This window comes from Pleurodeles waltl, chromosome 1_1, assembly GCF_031143425.1.
Source record: "Pleurodeles waltl isolate 20211129_DDA chromosome 1_1, aPleWal1.hap1.20221129, whole genome shotgun sequence".
Taxonomy (NCBI): Eukaryota; Metazoa; Chordata; class Amphibia; order Caudata; family Salamandridae; genus Pleurodeles; species Pleurodeles waltl.
Genome location: NC_090436.1, coordinates 216,056,679 through 216,081,384, shown reverse-complemented (window position 1 = coordinate 216,081,384; position 24,706 = coordinate 216,056,679). Strand labels below are relative to the sequence as shown.

The following is a 24,706-nucleotide window of genomic DNA, read 5'->3' as shown; positions in this document are numbered from 1 at the left end:
GTGCCTGCGTTTGTGTACTTTGGGAGGAGGGCTCACAGACACACTGGGAGAGGACACAGGGGACGTGTGAATGGTTGTGGGGGTGGTGATTGCAGGTGAGGGGTGTGTTGTGATGGGCGTGCTGGCGATGGAGGCAGTGGCTGATGGTGTAGTGCATGCAGGTGTGAGTGGAGATGATATTGGGAGGGAGGTGGACGAGGAGGAGGAGGGGGACACAGTGGAGGCAGTGGGTGTTGGTATGTGTGCATGGTTATGGTGCTTGTGTGGGTGCCTGTGTGATGATGTGTGGTGCTTATGTTTTCCTGAGCCACTTTTGTGTGTTGATGTGTGTGCATGCTGGCCTGAAGGTGTGCTTGGGATAGGCTGAGGTAGAGGGGATTGGGTCTGGGTAGTGGAAGTTGGAGGGGGGAGGCTGTACACAGGGACAATGGCTGCCATCAGTGCTGAGGACAGAGCCTGAAATGCTCTCTGTTGGGCCGCCACGCCAGAATGAATGCCCAACTGTGAGGGATCTCAGGAGGTCAATAGCCCCCTCACTGAGGGCAGCAGGGCTGACTGGGGCAGGGCCTGAGGTGCCTGGGGCGAAGGAGATGCCCACCCTCCTGGGTGAGCGGGCACGGGAAACACGCTGAGGGGCTGCTGGGAGGGCAGTGCTGGTAGGGGGGGTGGCAGCTGTACCTGTTATTGGGGTGGGCACAGACGTGTCTGCCACCGCCAGGGAGCTTCCATCAGAGGAGGAGTCGCTGTCACTGGTCTCCCCTCCTGTCCCCGTCGTGGAGCTCCCCTCGCCCTCCGTCCCACTGGTGGCTTCACCCTCCATGGAGTCACCCTCCTGGGCCATATGGGATGCAGCTCCCTCCGTCGCCGGTGCCTCTGCTCCTCCGCCAGATGATGCTAATGCACACAAGGACAGGGTGACAAAACAAGAAGGGGGGATAGACAGAGGACACACATGGTCAATGCCAGCAATACCAGTACCGTTGGCGTACACAACACACACTGAGCTGCCCTGTGCACTAAGCCATGCCCAACCACTCACAAAGGTAGTCACCAGCCCATGGTTTACAAAGCCTAATGCCAGCACCTGCACGCCTGACACCCACAGGACCCTGCACACTCGTAGTTGCCCACTTGTACTATTGGGGTAGGAGTGCTTCAGAGTCTGCAAACAAGGGACCTACCCTGGCATGATCGCCCTGGCCTAGGGGCACCCACAGCACACATCCCCCAGCCATCTAGTTCCTAAAGCGCGCAAAGTTAACTGTCAGAAATGGTAGTCACCCCCTTGTGGCTGCTGTGATGCCCTCAAGCGCCCATCCAACTCCGGACAGGCCACCGCCAGGATGCGGAACATCAGAGGGGTCATGGTGCAACGGGCACCCCTTCCACGTTGGGAGGCCAGCCCTAGCTGGGCCTCTGACGTTTTCTTGCTCCAGCGGCGCAGGTCTTCCCATCTTTTGTGGCAGTGGGTGCTCTGCCTGTGATAGACCCCCAGGGTCCGCATCTCCTTGGCGATGGGCATGCCAATTACCCTTCTTCTAGTGGGCGCTGACCTAGAGGGTAAAGACAGCGGAAAATGTAATTACTCACCCGTCCGGAGCATCATAACCATTGCCCACCAGTTCCCACCCATGCCCTGATGCACATACAGTGACCACCTCTCAAGCAGCAGTCAGGCCAGGATGCCTTAGCACCCCCTTACATGTGCCTTCCATGCACACCACTCCAAACAGACATTGCCCACGCATCATGCTCACAGTTTACTCACCTTTTTGTCTGGAGGACCGTAGAGTAGCGTGTACTGGGGGAGGACCCCATTCACCAGTTTCTCCAACTCCTCCACAGTGAAAGCAGGGGCCCTTTCCCCAGACACATGAGCCATTGTCGCTTCCAAACTCAGGTCACAGCAGCACTTGCAGTATAGGTCCTCTCCTGTTGATGGTCAGGTATCAAGTGAGTGAATGGGTAGAAAATGGCGGTGATGTCCGTGGCGGTGCGTACTGTCACCGCCGGTGTACATCGCCATTGGCTCCTGGAACCCATAGGGCCCAATGAGGAGTTGCGCGGCGGTCTTCGACTGCCTACCGCGACACTGCACAATGCCAGCGCAGTTACCTCATTTCCCCTTGTCCCTCCTCACAGGTCAGGCAGCTACCATTTCAGGGGGGCACATCGCATGGCACCTAACTGCGTCACAACACATATTGGCACATATACTGACTCTCGAGTTCACATCCTGCTTCTGTACCATTGATTCAGACACAGTTGTGCTATGTATGTGGTGAATTACCTTCTGCTCACCGTTCTCCTCCATAGGCTACAACCGCTGAGGCAGATGATGAGATGGCGGCATCCTCCAGTGTACAGACCCCTGGTGAACCTGTCGACAATGGAGGACAGACACATTATAATCACATACAGACTTGATCGTGCCACAATCCAAGAACTGTGTGCCCAATTGGAGCCAGTCCTGATGTCAGCTATCCGGCAGCCCACAGGAATCCCCCCTCTAGTGCAGGTCCTGTCAGTGCTCCATTTCCTGGCAAGTGGCTCCTTCCAAACAACAGTGGCCATGGCATCAGGGATGTCTCAGCCAATGTTCTCAAACGTGTTGCGCATGGTGTTGTCTGCCCTGCTGAAACACATGCACAGCTACATAGTGTCCCCCCAGGTGAAGGATTTGGCCACAGTGAAAGCTGACTTCTATGCCCTGAGACATATCCCCAACATCATTGGTGCCATTGATAGTACACATGTGGCATTTGACCCCCCGCAGAAATGAACAGGTGTACAGGAATAGAAAAAGCTATCATCCGATGAATGTGCAAATGGCGTGTTTGGCGGACCAGTACATCTCCCATGTGAATGCCAAATATACTGGCTCTGTGCATGACGCCTATATTTTGTGAAATAGCAGCATCCCTTATGTGATGGGTCAACTCCAGAGGCACCGGGTGTGGTTAATAGGTGAGCCCAAGGTCCCCAACCACTATATGGAGGTGTCTGGGTATGGGGTTGTCCCTAAGGGTTAGTGTGTGACTCACAATTGTCCCTCGATATTTGCAGGTGACTCTGGTTACCCCAACCTCTCATGGCTACTGATCCCAGTGAGGAATCTCAGGACAAGGGCAGAGGAATGTTACAATGAGGCACATGGGCGAACTAGGAGGATTATTGAGAGGTCATTCGGCCTGAAGCCAGATTCCGGTGCCTCCATCTAACAGGTGGCTCCCTGTACTACTCACCCAAGAAGGTGTGCCAGATCATCGTGGCATGCTGTATGTTGCACAACCTGGCATTGAGACGTCAGGTGCCTTTTCTGCTGGAGGATGAGCCTGGTGATGGTCTTGTGGCAGCGGTGGAGCCTGTGGACAGTGAGGAAGAGGAGGCAGAGGAAGACGATGTTGACAACAGAACAAACATTATCCTATGGTTCTTCCAGTGACACACAGGTAAGAGACTGTAACTCCTCTTCACATTTCAGTATACTTTAGGACATTGTAAATGGCAGCCTCCTACACTCTGTCTATGGACACTGACTGTTCCCTTTGGGTTTCCTTTTATTCAGATCCGTGTACCCGATTCTGGCTTATGCTAAGTGTACTGCTGCCCAACAACTGTCTTACATTGGTATGTGTAAATGAACTGCATACGACGGCTCAACGTGGCCCTTGCGAGGCGTCACCGACTGCCCCAGAATTTGGCCCTTTTATTTATAGACTTCGAGAAGGCCTTTGATTCTGTTGATTAGGGGTTCCTCTTCTCGGTGCTCCGGTGGGCTGGCTTCGGACCAGGGTTTTGCTGAATGGTGCGGGCCTTGTATACAAACCCTACGGCGCGTGTACAGGTGAATGGAATGTTGTCCTCAGCCTTCCCTATCCACCGGGGAACGCGACAGGGATGCCCCCTCTCTCCTCTCTGCTCTGGCCATTGAGCCCTTGGCACGAATGATAAGGGCAGACCCAATATATCATGGGTGGAAGTGGGGCGCCTCGTATGAAGACCGAGTGGCCCTATACGCGGACGATGTCCTGCTATATATAGAGAGCCCTGGGGTGACTGGACCCCGAAGTTTTTATCTCCTTTGGTGTTTTGAAGAGGCCTCTGGGCTCAAGATGAACCCTGCCAAATCGGTGCTGGTCCCCCTAGCACAGCCACAGGAGTGCTTTGACTGGCAAGAGGTGGTCCCCCTGCGCAAGCTGAGTTTTAAGTACCTCAGAATATGGGTTGCACTGCTTCTGGGGCTATCCTGGGCTCTAAACCTGACACCACTTGTATCTCGCACACGGGAGGACCTTCAGCGGTGGCAAAACATTACCTTTAAACGTCTTGGGTCGTGTAGCCCTATATAAGAGGATGGTCCTGCCGCGTCTCCTATATGTGCTCCAAAACGTGCCGTTTATGATTCCCCGCTTGTGGTTCAGAAAGTTAGAGAGAGCCACTGTCTCCTTTCTGTGGGACGGTGCGCGACACCGGGTAGCATCCCAGGGCTGTCGTAGAGGGGTGTATGACGGAGGATTAGGCATGGCCGATCCATACCTGTACTATCTGGCGACTCAACTCCTGGTCGCCCATGACTGGTTCAATGGGGGATGGACGGACCCAGCTTACCAGGTTAAATTGGATGGTCTGGGGTTTGCTAGTATCCTAGATATCCTCTTCGGCACTCCGATCCCCAGAGAATTAGAGGCAATCACCAAGGCGGTTTTTCTGGCGTGGCGCGCGGCACTGCGGTACACTGGATGGAATAACGTAGTCACCCTGCAGACTCCATTGTGGCATGGAAAATGGCTGAAGGAATCAGCCACACTGTGGGGCTTCACGAAGGGGGAGACGCTGGGCATCTCCCTACTGGAAATGTATGGAAAGGGAACACAATGAAGTCATTCCAGGAGTTACAGTGTGAGTTTCAGCTGTCCCTGAACCAATTCTTTAGATATCTTCAGCTCCGGCATGCCTTGGGTATGCACCTGACTAGTGCGGCCCCAATACCGGAATTTAACCCACTCGAGGCTAAGCTACTCATGGGGAGTTTGGGAAGGAAAGGTGTTTCCCAAATATACAGAATGTTAGTAAACAATGCACCCTGAGCCGCCTTAGGTGTGGGTGGGAGAGGTGGGTGGGGCCGCTTGACAATACCGAATCCCCGATTGTTGGCAGTCTCGGCGAAGGTGAGGGCGACACAGTTCTACTTCCTACACAAAGCATATTTATCTCCGGACAGATTGCAGAAGATGGGCATCCGGAACTCCACCCAATGCCTGAGGTGCGATAGGGGCCCAGCTGATTTCTTTCACATGGTATGGTCGTGCCCTGTGATCCAAGTGTATTGGGGGAAAATAAATCAGGCAGTGAACAAAGCAATGGGGAAGACGCAGTTACTGACCTCAAAAATGGTGCTTCTGGGCTCGTTGGAGGAGCTGGAGGGCTCTAGAGTGGAGCGGGCATTCGTTGGAACTGCCACTTTGGTGGCAAAGAGGGACATTGCAGCTGCATGGAACACAGCCAGAGATCCATCCCTCCAGAAGTGGAGGCAGGGAGTGGACTGGTGTGCAGCCCAAGAAAAAGTGGTGTATGAATCAAGGGGGTGCCCCCGTAAGCACGAGAAGATCTGGGGGAGATGGATGGGTGTAATTGGTTAAAATTGAATCTGCGATTGTGTGTACCTGCTTTTTTCCTTCTCTCCGTGTGGTTCCGATATATAACTTCAGCAGAATCTCATGTGTTCAATGTCAAGGAGAGACAGAACAGATTTGGTGAACCCTTCGGCACAAGTGCGGGCTGTATTGAGTGTGTTATTTTCGTGTTTTTATGTTTTTCATGAAAAACAATGAACAAAAATGTATACAAAAAAAAAAATTAACATACACCTTGCAATGCTTTGCTAATGTTGTAGTAATACATTTGTGAATCATCAGACTGACTCCAGATTGGTATTTGTTTCAAGGATGTTTATTGAAGGTGCTAATAATTATAGGGGTATGTGCAAGGGGCTGGTGTGATGGTGGAGGACAGTCCATGGTAGAGTCCAGTCTCATGGCATCACAGGTGCATTGTCCAGGGGGCATAGGAAGGGGAGCAATGGCAGTTCAAGGTGGACAGGGTAACAGAGTGGGACAGAAGGGTGACAATCAGGAGGGTCCTATTTCCTGGCGGTGGTCTTGGCAATGTTCTCTGTCTTCTGCCTGGATCGCAGGGACTGTTTGCAGGGTGGTTCTCCTTCTGCAGGGGGTGGGGTGCTGGTGGCCTGCTGGTCCTCTGGCAGTGCCTCCTCTCCACTAGCGCCGGTGGAGGTGGAAGGCTGTTCATTGGTTTGGCTAGTGTCAGGGGCCCTTTGTTGTGCCACTGCCTCCCTTATGGTCTTGCCCATATCAGCCAGCACCCCCGCTATGGTGACCAGGATGCTGTAGATTTTTGTGAGGTCATCCCTGATCCCCATTTACTGTCCCTCCTGCAGCCGCTGGGTCTCCTGAAATGTGGCCAGTACCGTGCCCATGGTCTCCTGGGAATGGTGGTATGCTCCCATGATGTTGGAGAGTGCCTCGTGGAGGGCCGGTTCCCTGGGCCTGTCCTCCCCCTGTCGCACAGCAGTCCTCCCAGCTTCCCTGTTGTCCTGTGCCTCTGTCCCCTGAACCTTGTACCCACTGCCACTGACCCCAGGTCCCTGATCGTCCTGGGTTAGTGGGGTTGCCTGGGGACCCTGTAGTGGTAGACACACTGCTGATTGACTTGTCCTGGGGACAGTGGCATGGGCCCATGCCACTGTCCCCGCTGGGTGGGTGCTGTGGTGGTGTTTCCTGAGAGGGGAGGCTCTGTGGTGGTTTGGGACTGTGGCAGGGTAACCGACTGTCCAGAGATTCCAGATGGGCCAGGTTGGTCATCCTGATCCAGGCGTGCAGAGCTGCTGTCATCACTATGGCCCTCTTCTGTGGGGGGACTGGATGTAGCTGGCACCTCCTGTCCGGTGATGTTGGGTAGGGGTCCTGTTGGGATGTAAATGCAGTGTTAGTGTATCTGTGTGTGCCATTTTGTGCAATGGGTGTGTTTCCCTTCTAGATTTGTGCTTTCCCTGTCACCTTGACCTTGAGTGATTGCTGACAGTGTGGGCTTGGTGATTTTCTCTACTGGGCATGCTGTGGTGATGGGTGTCCATGCAGGTCTGTGATGGGTGCCCATGCTTTGTTGTTGCATGCATGGCTTGGTATTGGGATGTGTGGGTTGTGATGGTGGGGTGGATGTGAGGTGATGGAGTGATGGGGGTGAGGGTACGGGTGGGGGTATGTGATAGCATGCAGGTAGGGTGGGGGGGATAAAGTAGTAAAGATTTGCCTTACCAGAGTCCAGTCCTCCTGCTACTCCTGCGAGGCCTCAGGATGCATGATCGCCAAGACTTGTTCCTTCCATGTTGTTAGTTGTGGGGGAGGAAGTGGGTGTCAACCGCCAGTCCTCTGTACTGCTATCTGGTGTCTTGATATGACGGAATGCACCTTCCCCGTAGGTCGTTCCACCTCTTCCTGATGTCACCCTTTGTTCTTGGGTGCTGTCCCACGGCGTTGACCCTGTCGACGATTCTCTGCCATTGCTCCATCTTCCTTGCAATGGACGTCTGCTGCACTTGTGATCCGAATAGCTGTGGCTCTACCCGGATGATTTCCTCCACCATGACCCTTAGCTCCTCCTCAGAAAACCTGGGGTGTCTTTGAGGTGCCATGATATGGTGTGAGTGATATGTGTGTGGTGATGTGTGGGGTGATGTGTTGGGATGTATAATGTGATGTGCATGGATGGTGTATGGGTGATGGTGTTCTGTGCCTCTGAGTGAGTGTGTGCTCTTTGCTTGTCTCTCTGTGCTTGGCCTCTTCTTTTTTGCTGTAAGGGTTTGTGGGTATTGTGGGTGTGTGTTTTATAGTGTTGTGGGTGTGGTGTGTGTATGTGTATCATGTGTGTGTATTTTGATTTGTCCAATGTGGTTGTGTTTTGTAAGTGTGTGTGTATTTTGAGGGCAGCGGTGTGTACAGCCAATGGTTTTCCGCGGTTGAAAGACCGCTGCGTTGATTCGTGGGTCGTGATACTGTGGGCGTATTCTTGTTGGCGTGACGTGTGGGTTTGGATATCGCCAGTTTATCACTGACCTTTGGTGTGGCGGACTTGTGTGGGTGTCTGTATTGTGACGGTATTCTCTGTGTGGGTCATAATACCTGTGGCGGATTACCGCCGAGGTCACAGTATGTTGGGGGCCTTCAGCACGGCGGTAGGCGCCATTTACCACCAGCGTTGTAATGAGGGCCTTAGTGTGCATGCTAGGCCAAGCCTAGAGGGCACTGAGGGGGGGTCACACAAGAAGCATAAGGGATAGCACAGGCCCGCTCTGCAGAGCAACCCCAGTAGCCTAAGCATCAAGAGGATTCAAAATAGGGTACATGGCCACACACTGGTCCCCAAACAGTCATGTCGAGTCCAGATAAGGTAGTGTTGGAGAAAGAGACACTCCCAGTGAGAAGGTCCTCATCACAGGCACAGAGGTCCACGCAAGTCACTCCAGCATGCTACACAGCACCAACATGGGCAGCAGAGGGCCAGCAGCCGGGGGGTCCTGGAGCGTGACTCATCCCGCTCTGCAGAGTAACAAAGGCCCCCTACATCAGGGGGCTCACACTGTGACTAAGCGCCCCCCACAGTGGGCGCAGACTGCACTCATGAGCTGTACCCCAGGGGCCCATGCTGTTGCCAAGATGGCGGCCCAGGTTTACACTGGAGCTGTGTATGCAGGCAAGGTCAGAGATTCCCTCGAGAGAGAGGCAGGCAGTTCACAATGGTTGTGCCGAGGGGCTGCTATGCAACAGATGGGAAGGAACTGTCCAGGGCACCAACAAGACTAAGTAGTTTCGGTCTCCCCCGTGGTCCCTGTCACTACGGGGCATCCGAGGCAGTGCTGCACAGACCTCCCTCCATGTCAAACACTGGCTGCTCCAGTGGGGCGAAATCCCTCCAGGGGTGTCCCTCTGCATGGCGCAGAGAATCCCCAGTATGAGGATGTCAGCAGATGGAGGAATGGGGAGATCCTGTTCAGAGTTGGGCTGTGGCAGCCGGAGCTTCATGGTCAGATGGCCATGTCAGATGCCGCGTGGTCACACCCCCAATTATTTTATTTTTCTAAAGGAGTTGTGTTTTCTTTAAGGAAATCAGACTGGTTAAAAAAAAAAGTGTAACATTTTGAAATGCACTCATGGGCATGTTGGTCTGCTGACACTTGCAGGTCACCATCCCTGTAATTGTGAGCAATAGAAGGGAGTTGCAATTTACATCAATCAATATTCATTAATATGGTTGTTCTTTGACCCCTCCGATTTAGTATTTTGCGAACTGATGTATAAGAACATAAGTCAGTTCGCAAAATAAAATATTGGTTTCAAAAAGTAGAGTTGTAATGTACGGTCACATTTCTGGCCAGTATCTTCGTGCACCTGTTCCTATATGTGGTAACCAGCTAGGGCTCTCCTCTTGTCACAAACCCCTGGACCCGTGCAACTCCATATTCGCTACTATAGGCCACATCACTTGGGATTTTTTATTTGAGTTGGGTGATGGATCATCTTTCCATGGAGCCTCTCACATAGCTATGTGCTTTCAAACACTTAAAATGTATGAAACAGTAAATTTAAGTTACTTTCACAGTAGAGTTTGCCATAGGGTTAACACTTGTGTTTTATGCATTTCATGTTTACATATTCAGGATTATAGTCATGACTCTTATAATCCCTTTTTAGGTGTTTTAAGTTCAGCACTTTGTTTTCCTTATATTTGTTTTAGGCTTTTCCATTTAAGCATGTCAGACCACATTCAGGGGCAAGCAGGGGCTACTTGGCCTCAGTCCTGGGGGTTGGGGTTGTTTGCCTTTGATATCCCGGTGTCTCTTCTACAATGACTCTTAAAACAGGGCCTATTACGACCCTTTCAGCACTTGACTCTCAGCTGTAGTGATGGGGAGTAGTCACAGGCTTCCCAGGGAAGTAATGTACTTGAGCTACAAGCTCAGGGCTCAACAATCACCCAGCAGCGCAATAATGGATTGTCCAACCCATTGCTTATCTTTGGTAATACAAGTATTTTAATACACCCAGTAAACTGAATATCTCACACTACAGGCCACAGTTAAGGATAATTCACTGTGGCAGGGCTATTGTTTTGTGGGGCCAGTAGCTCCCTTTCCCTCCTCCCCTCCTTCTCTTTTGGGTTACAGTTTTTGAGCAAGTATTGGGCACAGGTGCATTACTACTCCCTCTATGGAGTTTACATGCTCAGTTACTCTTATTATTATCAACTGTTTTTGTCTCCTCTCAGCAGAGATTTGAATGCTCTTCCTCTGTCGCAGGAGCGTGCTGCACACTTCCAGCTCTGTTGCAGCTCCTACAGGAGGACATGTCCAATCTGTGAATGCTTCAGCACTAGGGTTGAATTTATTGAATGTAGCAGTGAATGCCGCCACTTAGGGTCTGTGTTGGTGTGCAGACTCCGATGTCTTTGTGGGTCTCTGGCTGGTCACAAGCTGGCTTCTTGCCTCCAGGTGAATTGGGTGGTTGGCTGCTGGGAAAAGCTTTATAGTGCGACCTCAGCACATTTTCCTTTTGTAGGAACCACACTTGGTTATGTGAATCTTCTCGGTTGCAGTCCAGGCAGTTGATGGCTAAAGTGATGAAGGAGCAACAGAAATCTGGAGGGACTAAGGTTTACCTTTAGTTTGTGGTGGAAACGGCCTTCTGCCAAGCCCTTTCTCGAGTAAGTAATGAAAAACAGGAGTGCCTGCAGATTAATCCTGAAGCTCTCCACCATTGAAAGTGTTGTGCTTTAGTGGAAATTAACAAGCATCAGATGGAGAAGAATCTCCAAAGCACTATCAATTGTACAACAAGACTTGTCATTCATAACTGATAGCCCATCTGCTGGAATGAAGTTAGTTATCCATGTTCTTGTGACAACAAGAGCAATGTTATTAGTTTATGAAGACCACCAGGGGATTATGAAGAAGAAGATCTGGTGTCAAGAAAAGGGTGCTGCTGTGTCATGTTTTAGACAGCTGTGCAAAGGGGCTCATACACCCTGATGTTCACAATAGAAGTACAATTGACCATGATAAATAAGATGTGTGTAGAAAGGTAGCCCAGACAAAGCTGAAGAAAATATGCACCACCCATAGCCTTTCCCCCAAAATTAAAATGGGCTATAGTTATCCATTACAAGTTTCAGAGTTCCAGGACTACCTTGCCAGGTTGGGCACATCTAACCAGTTGGTTGCGCCATGCAGGCCCCAAACCTGTCTAGAGATGGGGAAGTACACATAAGCATTCAACAAGGTTCTCAAGAAACGGCAAGAACAATATAAAGAGGTTGCTGTTTCTAAATTCCTGAGGGGATATCGTTTCACTGTGCACTTGTTCTCCAGATACTTAGTCCTCTTCAGCCAAAGTGTTCAGAACATTAAACAAGCTTTCACCTCATGAACTCGCAAAGGTCTAGATCAAGAATGGCATATGTGACTGTATAGTGGGGTAAACACGAGATGAGGTATCAACCATTCGATTGATAGAGTGGAGAAAAGCTAATTGGTATGAAAAAAAATATTGTAAAGGTAACCGGAATCTCAACTTTGACTCTCAATAAATGGTAGTGGATGCCCTGAAGGACTACATGGTTAGTAATGAATGCATAATTGAAGGAAAGGCTGAGGTGACCCTGGAGACAAGACAATGCAAGGACTTTCTCCTATGAGGTTTCAACACTGAACTTTAGATGTGAGGGGCCTAACATCCTTCCCCAAAGTCCTTCAATTCTCTCAATTAAGAGTTCTGCAACTAGTATTTGGAAGCTAGTGTAGAAGCTAGCCTTGATGGTCAGCAACCCAGAGTGCCCTGACCCACAAGCTTGCTCCTTTACAATGATGTTGTAGTAGAGCCAAGAGACAAGATATGAGCTGCGTCTTCAGAATCAAATGCCTGTAAGATCCAGAAATTACATGTAATCCTTGTGAAGTTTACAGTCCAAATGTCTTTCTATGGGAACTTATATCAAGGACTGGGCGCTCAGAAGGTGCGATGGGCCATCCTGCCATGATGGCTGAGGCTGGAGCTGTGCCCTGTCCCACTTGCACTTCAGAGGATTAGCCTCCAAAACACACAGAGGACCCGGACACCAGCCTTTTATCATCCCTAACTTATTGGAGCCTTGACAGAAAAAGGGAAGAGACAGATGTGAGGTTAGGACAGGATGTACTTCCACAAACAAAGGCTGGCACAGCTATAATATTGGACCACCTGAGCCACTCATCAGTACACTCCTAGACCTGTGGACATTACACAAGAAGGGCTGCCTTTCCCCCATAGGACTGTCTTGCTGCTAATAGAGGACTGCCCTGCTGCTTGAGGGCTGCCCTGCTCTCTGAGAAGGGAAACTAGGCCTGCTCTCTTCATTGCAGGCCTGCTGAGTGACTCCAAGGGTCAGCAGGGATCCTGTCTGAGTTACAGGGACACATAATGCTCCAGAAGCCTCCCTGCAACAGTCCAGCTGACCTGCTGCAAATGGACCTGCTAGGACCTCCAACTGGACCTTCCTGAGCCCTGCTGGCCTCCGCTATAGTGAGTCCCTGATCCCCAAGAGGTAGCAACCAGGTCCTGGACCCTTGGCTGGCATCAGAGTGTACTCCTCATCAAGAAAAGGAGACATCCTGAAGTTTTGGGCTCTTTGTGTTCACAAATGGACCTGTCATGATGAGACTCTGCTGTCCGTGATGACCGCGAATGCAAAGCTCCAATGACCGCCAGCGACAGTGGCCACTACAGTGACTGTCAGCGACAACCAGCGACACAAGATCTGCACTGTGTGCTACAGCAAGGAAAGTGTGTGGTGACCGCTAACATGAAGTTCTAACCACGGCTGTCCGTGAAACCCGACCAAATGTTCATGTTGCAGTGATGAACATCTGCTATGCTTTTGTACCCTCTGTAGATGACCGTGCTACATGGGCCGCAGTTTGTGCTGCAATATATATCATAACCCAGAGTACATCATCTCTTGCTGTTTTACCAGATGTGTTAAAACAGATACAAAACTAATACGGGCTGCCCTTGCCCTTGATTTGGGGATGAAGTTAATTGGCAATTTTGCCACAGTATCATCAATTATCTTATGAAACAGAAAAGGGGAAGCAGAAGCATTGGAAGTTTGCCAATGTCTTGTGCAAGTTCCTTTAATTGACCAGGAGAGCAAGTTACCAAAAATGATTGCTGAAAAATTATACATGCATAGGTCGTGATTACTCAGGGCCCAGACCAAATACGTCACAGCTTAAAGGTAATCCTGAAAAGGATAATACCAAACAAGGATAATAGTATTCTAAAAAACGCTGGGACAAACAAAAATCAAATAAAGACAAAGTTAAATCACAAGAAGAATCTCTGTAACTGGAGAGCTCTGAAAAGTGTTATAATTTATGGAACCGTGATAATTTTAAACAGCCTGACAGGTATCAGTACACTGATGCGCCCCCTTCTCATTCTTTTCAGGACTCATTCAACAAACGGTCCAAGTGAGCGATGTGGTCAGAGCTCAGACAAGAAGTGTATGTGAAAGCAAAAAAGGGCTCACAACGCTCATCTGATGTCGTAATAAAAAATTAAGTGAAACTTCCTAAACAAAAACCCCAATTCAAAAAGAAGAAGGTTGTGGAAATGTTGGCAAAATATGCCACAAGTATTGAGACCATTACTGCGGAACAGGAAGTGGGCAGTTTGCTAGACAGTGTGGCAGAAGTCATGATAGTTCACCAGAATCTTCAATAGTTTCTGGATGTGACAGCAACTAACTACTACATAGAAGTAGAAACCCAGAACAGGCGAGTCACCCCTCCAGATTGCACCTATAAATTAAACAAACAAATTGAGGGTTACATAATTTGTACAATTTAAATAATTATCTGGGAAACATTAACACTCAGCTGTGACATTCTCTTGGCTGAAAAAGATTGGCTGCCAGAGTTTGTCAGAACCCTCCAACATGGGGAAGATGTGATTTTACTGTCTTTCTCAGTCCTTGTTCCTGAGCAAGTAAAGCAAGTCTGTGCTGCATATTGGGCTCTTGTACAAGCCCCAGTAAAGTACTGCAACTATGTGGAGTGGGATAGGGATTCTACTTATCATGTCATACCCACAAGGTCCAGCCCGCAAGTGCAACCACAATATCTAAAAAAACATGTAGCCAAAGCCCCTGTGTGGGAGATTCTCTCACAACTCGAGTACTAGGGAGTAATTGAACCCTGTGTATCTCCAAGGAACAACCCCTTGTTCCCAGTAGCTAAACCGGATCATTCCTATAGGATAGTCTTTGATTACAGGCATTTAAATAGTCACACACGCACATTTCAAATACAAAATTCACACAGTATAGCATTAATGAATAATATTGTATGAAAAAACACAAAACAACCCTGGATGTATACAATGTTTTTTTCCTGCCACAATATAGCACCTGAAAGCAGGGATTTAACTGCTTTTTCCACGCTTGGCTCCCAGTGCCATTTTTGCCGGCTCCTACAAGGGTATAAGAATAGTCCAGGGTTGTTCTCTGCCTGTGTAACGTCAATATTACATGATATTGATCCAGAAGCATTGTCCTATGTTGATGACATATACTTGATGGATGATTACTTAAACACTCACTTAGCCACAGTAGATCGTGTTATTTTTGGGTTTTGCTGAACATGGCTACAGATTAAATTTTAAGAAAACAAAAATTGACTTTCAAAGTGCCCTGTTGCTAGGATACAAGCTGTCAAATGAAGGGAAGAGCCTGGCACCACACCTCCCCGAGAAGTATGCAAAATTGCAACAGCCAAATGCTATAAAAAAAACTACAATTGTCAGGATTTTTCAATTTTGGCTGAATTTACATACCAAACTATGCACAACATATAAAATCAATGTACGATTTCATTCGCCCAGATTATTCCAGGAAACATCGGACACAAGAACACACACCGATACACAGATCATTACTGACTGACATGCTTGAAGCCGCACACACACCTGTAAACAAAACTAATTTGGTCATCCCAATAATTCTGGGTGCCGTTGGCCTTACCTATGTCACATTCAATGAAGGGAACACAGTACCATTTGCAAATAAATTGCATTTATATTCCAATGCTGAAATGTGTTCTGCGTGAACTGAAAAAATACTGACTGCAGTTCAGTTGGTGGTCATAAAGGAAAGACCACTGACTCAGGGAAAACGCATCCTTGTCACCATAGTCCCTGCCTTGGAGGCTGTCACAAAGACTAGCATTCAAGATGCAAAAGCCTTTCATCCTAGATTGATACAATGGACCACTACCTTGACTGCCACTGATGTAGATTATGTGTTTGATCCTAAATTGAAAATTCAAGAACTTCTCCAGTACGAACTGGAATGCCCCATGCCCACCAATATTTTGCCTCTTGATCAATATAAATATATTGGTTACACTGATGGTGCATCTCAACCAGCTGTAGCTACCAAACACCATTACTCCGCGGCTTGCACAGCTGTTTATTGAGTAATGAGGGTTGGAGAATTCCACCCTCAACAAACTTTCATGCAGGCCCGAGGGGATTGCACCGCACAGCTAGCTGAATTAAAAGCCTTGATTCTGGTACTGGAACATAGGGTTTGTAAATTCCCCACTCTTATAGTGTGCAATTTGTATTACTATGTCCAGTCTTTTAATGAAAACTTGCACTACTAGTGCATAAATTGATTTAGAGACTCTACAGGAAATACTATCAAGCATAAATTGCTTTGGGGAAAAGTGGCAGAACTCAAAGACAGGCTGCCACTGGCTTGTGTAATACATACATTGGATGATCAATGTGTTGGGATACACATTGTAGGGAGTTCGTTGGCTGATAAAGCCACCAAATCTGCAATCATTACTGCAACTGTTGCTGTGATGAAGAAATACTGGCTAATGTGATCATTTTGGGTAATGGCACCCCTTTACCAAAAGCATATCCAACAAAATTTTCCTTCCACTTAAGTCCCTAAAACTTCCATACGTCACCATTCCAGGGGTGGATGATTGGGTGATCCCCAACCAAGACTACAGGTTAAAAATAATAAAAGCAGCACATGAGGGGGTTGCATGCTGGTGTGAGGGCTGCAGTATTCCTTACTGCAAAAACGCTACTGGTGGCATGGTCTGTACAAACAAACAAACAAAGCAATATGTCCGTTGTTGTGACATCTGCCAGCAAATTAAAAGATCCACAGTCAAGCACCCACATCAGACACCCTTCTAGTCTCCAACAGCCACTTGAGTGTGTATATCTGAACTATTTGAATTCAGATGGTGCATTCAAATACATCCTACTTGATGTAGATTCATGCTCCAGATTTCTTTGAGTGTAGTCACAGCGATTGGCTGATGCTCGCACTGTTATTAAAGATTTGCAAGTCTTTATTGGTACAAATACAGTAGCTACGTTCTATTGGGACCGGGGCCCTGCTTTTGCCTTCAAAGCAAACAAGGACACCTTTGGAACTCTGGGTGTAGCAGTGCATCATTCTTCTCCCTATTATCCCAAGGGAAATTCTACATTTGAGAGGAAAAATTGAGGCTTAAAGTAATCCTTAACAGCTAGAGTATTAGGTTCAGGTCGCAGTTGGATCCGCTACCTATGTGGAGTCCAGAGAGCATTAAATAATCTGCAGAGAAGATCTTTGGGGGGCCATACCCCAATTAAAGTCCTGTTTGGCATTCAGATGTATGTCCCAGATCTTGATGGTCCTGGCGCAGCGGTGGCAGAAACACCTTTTGACATAAATGAATGTCTCACTGTCTTACAGGAACTTCCAGACTTCCAAGATGAGGGTTCTACCACACATGCCGCTGCTGTGAGAATGAGGGGTATACCAGCATCCACAGGTTGGGCTCCAAATATTTGGGATCTAGTCTGAGAAAAGCTTGTGGTGAAGGATTAATTTGGACCATCATACTGTGCACAGGTGCCAGCCCTTGGAATTCAAGGAACCATAACTGTAACCTTGTCACTGCTTGCTGGTTAAAAAACACTTTGGTGGTCATTACGAGTTTGGCGGTTCCATGACCGCCATGTTGGCGGTGGCGGTCGTACCGCCAACAGGCTGGCGGGGAGAAGACTGCCAAATTATGACCATGGCGGTCTACACAACAGAATACAGTCAATTCACCGCAGGCACTGCCAATGCGGTCAGGCCACCACAGATGACAGGAGGCACCTTCAGGCCAGCAAAGACCTTATTTCTGCCGGGCAGATTACAAAGTTTCACACCGCCAAGGTTTCCGCCACGGTTGCACCACAACGGAAACCCTGGTGGAAACCCAGCTGTATGAATGGAGACACTCACCATCAGGAAACCATCCCCCGTCTGGAGCCGCCATGGAACCTGAACTAGACGTCTTCCTGCTGCTCCTGCTTGCTCAATGACTCCGGACCCAGTGACAACGCCAACAGCAGCCGTGAGTACACACACTTACCTGTCACAGTTGCATAATGCCAAGGGTGCGCCGAACACACAACATGCACATCCGGTACGGTTGGCGATGGTTACACCTACCCGTACTCCAACACTGACATTCACATTCACACACAGCCACATACACACAAGTACAGACTCAGTACACACACCATGGCCAACACACACTACCAAAACACACACTGAGCCGCGGACACACCACACCTGCACTGTCAAACACAAAAACACACAACAACAGCAAAGTACACAACTACACAAGAACCGCAGCACCTCATACACACTGTCAACACTCCACAACACCCCTCACCTGAAAATAAATAAAAACAACACAATGTAATAATGCAATTGTACCAATATACACAATCACCCAGCCATACAACAAGGCAAACATCACACCACACAAACACACCACACATACCTGACATACCAATCACCACACATATGCATGCACACAGTACAATTACACAAGGGCACACCACACTCCAAATTACAAATGCCAACACTATCAATGCACACAAATATCAACATAATGAATGTCCCAAACACATACATGCCCAACACACCAAACCCAGCCATCACAGCGGGGCAATTGCAAAGCACACACCCACACAAGCAGCCCAGACACAACTGGTGGCACAACCACTACACACAATACAAAGCCATACACAAAACAAAGCAGGAAAGACCATAACAGCCATGAGGAGTGAAAGGCAGGACAAATATGTAACGTTGGGACCAAAAACTGGTCTGCCCAGATGTATGTATATAAATATATAAATAATGAACTATGTACAATACAAAATAGCCCTTAAGCCATTCCAAACAAGATAGTGCACAATGCACAGATGGCATATCAGAGTGCTCCTACTTGACTCCTGACTGCTATATTACCTCCACAGGTAGGGGCATACAGGGGGGCAGGCAGGCACAGTAAGGATTGGGGAAGTGGAGGAGGGTTTTGGGCTTAGGTTTGGGAGGGGGTCCTTAGGCTTGGGAAGGGGGGCTTTGGAGGTGGCTTAGGGGAGGTCTGGGAACACTTTTGAGGGGTCGACTTTTTGGCAACGGGAGGGGCATGTGTAGTAGGAGTGGGCAGGGGTGGACTTGGAGGTGGTAGGGCTGGACTTGGGGAGAGATACTGATCTCTTGGGGTCACACAGGGTGGGAGAGGAGTAGAGAGAAGAGACAACTCTGAGAGGAAAAACTTCGACACACAGGGGTGGTCATGGCAAAGGGTTTGGGAGTTGAGGGAGAGGGAGTGCTTGTAGGAGGTGTCTTGTTGGATGTTTTGGGGGCATGGGTGTGCGAGGAATGCTTGTGTGTGCTGGGTGTCTTTTAGGTGGGTGAGTGTTGGCATTTATGTGTCTTGGGAGGAGGGGGATGGAGGAGCTGGGAGTTGCCGTGCGGGATGAGTGACTGTTGAGGTGGTGACTGCAGGCATGGTGGATGTGCTGCATGTAGGTGTGTCTGTGGTTGTGGTGTCTGCAGATGTGGTGACTGGGGTGGATGTCTGCGGGTCTGCTATTGTGCTGACTGTGGGTAGGATAGGAGTCGTGCCTGTATTGGTGAATGTCAGTGTGGTGTCTGCAGGTGTGTCCAGTGTAGTGTCTGTGAAGGTGGGTTAGTGGGGAGTTTGTGCAAGTAGTGGCTGTTGGTGTGTCTGCAGGTGGGTGTTGTTTGTGTGCATGCCCGTGGTGGGTCTTATGGTGCTTGTGTTTGTCTGCGGAACCCTTGGCTATTGAGGTGTTTGCGTGCTTGTCTGTCTTTGTGCTCTGGCTGGGACGGGGAAGAGGGGTGTGGGATTGGGAAGAGGAAGATGGCGGGGGACGGAAGACAAAGGGTGACTGGCTGCCGTCAGTGCGGAGGCCAGGGCCTGAAAGGATTTCTGTTAGCCAGCCGGTGCACCGTGAATGCCCTCCAGGAATGCATTGTTTTGTTGAACTTAATTTGCAAGTCCCTGGATGGCATTCATGATGGTCAACTGACCCACAGAGATGGACCCTAGGAGGTCAATAGCCTCCTCACTGAGGGCAGCAGGGCTGACTGGGGCAGGGGCAGAGGTGCCTGCGGCGAAGGAGACGCCCACCCTGCTGGGTGAGTGGGCACGGAGAACTGGGTGGGGAGCTACTGGGAGTGCAATGATATTAAGGGGGGTGGCAGACAAAGATGGTGCTGGGGTGGTCCCAGATGGGTCCACCACCACCAGGGAGTGTCCACTGGAGGAGTATTACAAAGATGATGATGCAGAAGATCCAGATTCCCCCATGGCACTCCCCTTGCCCTCCGGGCCACTGGGTCCCTTGCTGTCACTGGTCGCAGCACTCCGGGTCCCATGACCAGCAGCCTCCCCATTCGCCTGTGCCCCGTCTCCTTCTCTAGCTAATGCTGATGCACACAAATAGAGAGAGAGGGAGAGAGAGACAGGGATGGAGAGAAAGTATTATCATATTCCTTACATACACACATGTAAACATGCACAACTGTAGGTAAACATCTCCAGGCTAGGCTATCTGTGTTGGCATTACACATATCATACATCATGTCACAACATGTTACAACTATCCACCCCTTTATGTCATCACTCACATCAACATCAGATTCCAAGTAAGTTAGCATGACTGGAACAATCCAATAGAACACCTGTACAGCCATGTCCACATGCTACTCATGCCCTGGCAGAAGTAGGTATATCAAGCATATTCCAGATCAGATCTCTCCATACTCTTATCACCAATTGGAAGAGCAGGTGACTGATCACAACACGTCATGCATGTCCTGAAACAAAACCTGACCAGTCCATCTCAATTAGTAATGTTTCTTGATAGTGTAAACTACCCTATTTACAGACCACACAGCCCCTGCCATACATATCATGTGGCTGGCTGACCCCCTATACATATATGGCAACATGGGTACCTGAACCGATGAAGCCAGAACAAGTGGGACTCCCATACAGGTGACAACTGATGTTTAGAATGCATGTCTGGAGTACAGGCATGGCATGACATTCACACATTCACAGAGGAATATCTGCTGACATAAAACACAGATACACCACATCAGTGCGTAAATGCATGTGCAGCTACAATGGCCTACATAGCATACATTATACATCCATTTGCAATCACTGAGTCCAGTGTCACAAAAACTAAACTTCAGGCAGCCACATATGACATCATAGGCCACCTACCATTTCACCTGACATGCAGTTCCAGTTCCAGGACTTGACAGCATGAGTAACCCAACATCACTAACACCATACCTCACATGTGATTACCTGTACCTAACTCCAGACTACACATATTGCACTCGGAAATGACATGTACACATGATGTACACATAGACCTACATGACTGCCAGTGCATATACAACAATTGCCATTACAACAAATACCTACTTTAAAAATAGTGGAACAACAAAACCATTACATCATGATCACATAAGTGATGCAATACCTAATCCTCACCAAACTGAACACATCAGCTAGGCTAAGGGTAGCAAAAATGTCCTACTTCATATGTTGTGCCCCCAATTAACCATTGAGACATGACGTAGGCAGCATATAACCATGTTTGCTAAGGAATTGGTAGGGCCTTGCCACACATAGCATTGAGATAGCATATTGTAAAAAGCTAGCTCTTCCAAGGCACTTACCTCCTCTAGAACAAACCCATTGGGACATAGATGAAATGCCCACATGTCAATCACATGGAAAAGGATGATGAGTCTGAATACACAAAACAGACACCCAAAATAGTATGTCCTTCCGTTGCAACCTTCACATACCCCATAGAATGGGGATGAACAAACGATGGGGTACAACAACAAACACAGATATGCACTGTCCTACACAGGCCATATCTGTGGTGTAAATGAGATGGCAGCCTCACATGGAGTCCATACCTGTATCAGTTATGTTTGGACCCTGTACCAAATAAGTGAGTCATCCAGTTGATACAACAGGTGATCAGCACAGATGGGAATGGTCAGACACCTTAGAGCCACTAACGCTCATATGCAGATGGATGGACCAGGTTTGAGTCAGTGGGCATGGTGTAGCACCAACACACATCCATAGGAATGGCAGGATGGGGCAACACATATGGCATTGACATTGAACATCTCCAACTGCAGTCAGAATGATGTCTTGATACAAGAGTCCTAAACACACACATAGCTAACCATGATGCCAGATCCACATCTCATAGATTGGCAAGGTGGCACCAACTGATTCCACTAGTCTGCAAACATTCATCACCTACTACATTGTCACAGAAGCTACAGCGAGACAGCAACCACCATACAACCAAAGTCAAGTAACAGGAAACAGGTAGTACCTTCGCCCTTGTGGCTGCTGTGTTGCCCTCAAACGCCCATCCACCTCAGGGTAGGCCACCTCCAAAATGTGGGCCATTGAAGGGGGCAGGGTTCGATGGGCACCCCTCCTTCATTGGGAGATATCCCCAGCTGGGCCTCTGCAGTCTTACGGGCCCATTGACTCAGGTCTTCCCACCGCTTCCGACAATGAGTGCTCCGTCGGCTGTGGACCCCCAGGGTCCGCACTTGCTTGGCAATGGCACACCAGATCCCCTTCTTCTGATGGGCGTTCACCTGCATGAATGACACAGAAAGAAAGAGAAAGTCATGTACACATGTCCCATACTAACAGGAATTGACACTACACAACTTTAACAGCAAGTGAGCACAGATACCCATCCTCTCAGCACACCCGCCGTTATTTCATGTGCATGCATCTACTCCAACTACAGTTCACATGGCCGACTCACTGTCTCACATAACACCAAGCACACATGGCTTAGCCATTGTACCCACCTGTTCCTCTGGTGCCCTATATAGCTGTTCATACAGGGGTAGGACATCCTCCACCAGCTTCTCCAGCTCTTCCTGTGTGAAGGCAGGGGCCCTATCACCTGCAGGACATGGCTTGATGGCTCCCAGAGGCAGTACACATCAGCATATGTAGTGGAGGTCTTGCTAGCAACAGTGTCAGGAGTCAAGTGAGCAAGACTGTAGAAAATGGAGGTCATGGCAGCCACGTACAGGACCGTCACTGCCAGTGGTCATTGCCATTGACCCCAGTATGCCATAGGAAGCAACGTTAACCTATGACAAGTTGCACGGCGGTTGTGATCGTCTACTGCCATGATGACTTCCGCCGGCAGACTTAGGTCACTTCCAACTGTCCAGAACACTAGGTCAAGTGCCTGCCATTTTGGGCACATGTAGTCGATGCATGTTCTTAAATAAGTACGTCAGACACCTAAGTGTCCAGATATATGTGTCACCCAATGTTGTGGCTTCACGGTTGTGCTACATAATAGGACAATCATGAGAATATGACGTGCTGAGCCTGTATATATGTGGATAGTTCTGTGTAGCTACTCTGAGGTACGTTGGCGTCGGATACCTATAGGTTGATTTAACTACATATGTGTGATCAGTGCAGGACTGCATAGTCACCTAGACTTTTCCTGATACATATGTGTCATATGTCCTATCTGACTTATATGTCAGCCAATGTTCTGCAATAACAGTGTATGTGATGCATTTCTATGGTCTCTAATGTTTATGTCAGCACTGCTGCGCATCCCGTACACGTTAGGTGTCTGCTACTGTACCATGTGCTGCTGACATGTGCCTACTGCATGACTTTTTGCACATTCTCTCCTCTCAACATAGATATCCTGCCATGAGGGAAATAAGACAACCACCAGTGTACCATCCACTGGTAGACCTGGCAACCATGGAGGACAGGTATGCCATCCAGACCATCATGGATTTATGTAGACAGTTGGAGACAGATGTGACCTGTCATCACAATCTGCCCACTCACGGAACCTTCAATTTAAATAGTTCTACCATTGGGTTCACAGGTGACTTTGGCTATCCAAACTTTCCTTGGCTGTTGACACCTGTGAGGTACCCAGGGGAACTCAGTTTTAATGAGGCCAGCGGGAGGAAGAAGGAGTGTAATCGAATAAACTTTCAGCCTCCTGAAGGTAAAATTCAGGTGACTGGACCTATCTGGAGGTGCCCTCCTCTACTCGCCCCACAAGGTTTGCCAAATCAACGTTGCGTGCTGCATGCTCCACAATCTAGCCCTGAGGCATCGGAGACCATTGCTAGCTGATGACAGTGAGGTAGCTGTACCTGTGGCAGCACATGGTGATATGGAAAGTGATGAAGAGCCATAGGAAGAAGGAGCTGACTGTAGGACTGAGCTCATCAATTAGTACTTCCAGTGACAGACAGGTTATGTGAGGTGGGCCTTTTCAAGTCTTGTCCGTGCACAATCAGAAGTCGATAGCTGACATCACATATGTGCTGGAGTAATGATGTCCAATGTCTATGTGTGAGTTGTGGAAGCAGACAGATAGAATTTATGGTGTACTGTATTAGTGGCTGACCTCTAACGTGTTGTTGCAACTGATTCTAACATTCACTTTTTTCATGGACTGACCAGTATTGAGCTGGATTACCTGCATTCTCTTATTCCCATCTCCGCCCACCCAGTGGATGTGGATTTCAGGCTGCAGGTATACATTGTCAGTAGTCAATGGTGATTGAGTACAGTTCTGAGAGGTGTACATGACAGCCTGATAAATGGATCTTGTCAAGGGCCTGAGCCTGGTGCTGTATAGGTCCAATCTTGATGTTCATGATTAGGAGTTATACTACTGTAGGAACGCTGTTGATTACCTGTATATGTGCTAACTGTGTCATCATGCCTTCTATCCTGATGGTACTCTCTGTCTTGCTCTAATTGCAGATGTCTCAACGGACTAGACCCTGGTGTTACTGTGGATTTCAACCTCACTCTCAGACTTCTGTCCAGTGACATTACTGTTGTCATGTGTGTCCTGCTGAGGGAGCCTCCATCTCATGGCCATTACACCACCAGTTCAAATCAGGAGGGCATTACCAGACCACAGTTGGGTAGAAGGACAATTGTTGTTGTATCATTAAACACACATACACAGTAGCTGTGTCCATACGTGATTTATTATGCATTACATTTTTTTAACAAGTGTAATAAATGTGAACAACATAACAAACAGGTGATGAGTGGAGTCATGGTAGATGGACTGATCAGAGTAGCTGCTACAGCATTTGGTCACACAGGTCCAGTGTCCTTGTGCCATGGGAA

General features: G+C 48.7%; 1 long non-coding RNA gene across 2 annotated transcripts in view; it reads left to right on the top strand.

Annotated features, from left to right (window-relative positions):
- The window catches only part of LOC138283074 (uncharacterized), a 164,811-nt gene extending 140,359 nt beyond the window's left edge, over positions 1-24,452 (top strand). For both annotated transcript variants that reach the window (XR_011201053.1, XR_011201054.1), the window contains one exon: positions 24,329-24,452. This is a non-coding gene — a long non-coding RNA (uncharacterized lncRNA). The remainder of the gene's footprint in view (positions 1-24,328) is intronic.
- The last annotated feature ends 254 nt before the right edge of the window (positions 24,453-24,706 follow it).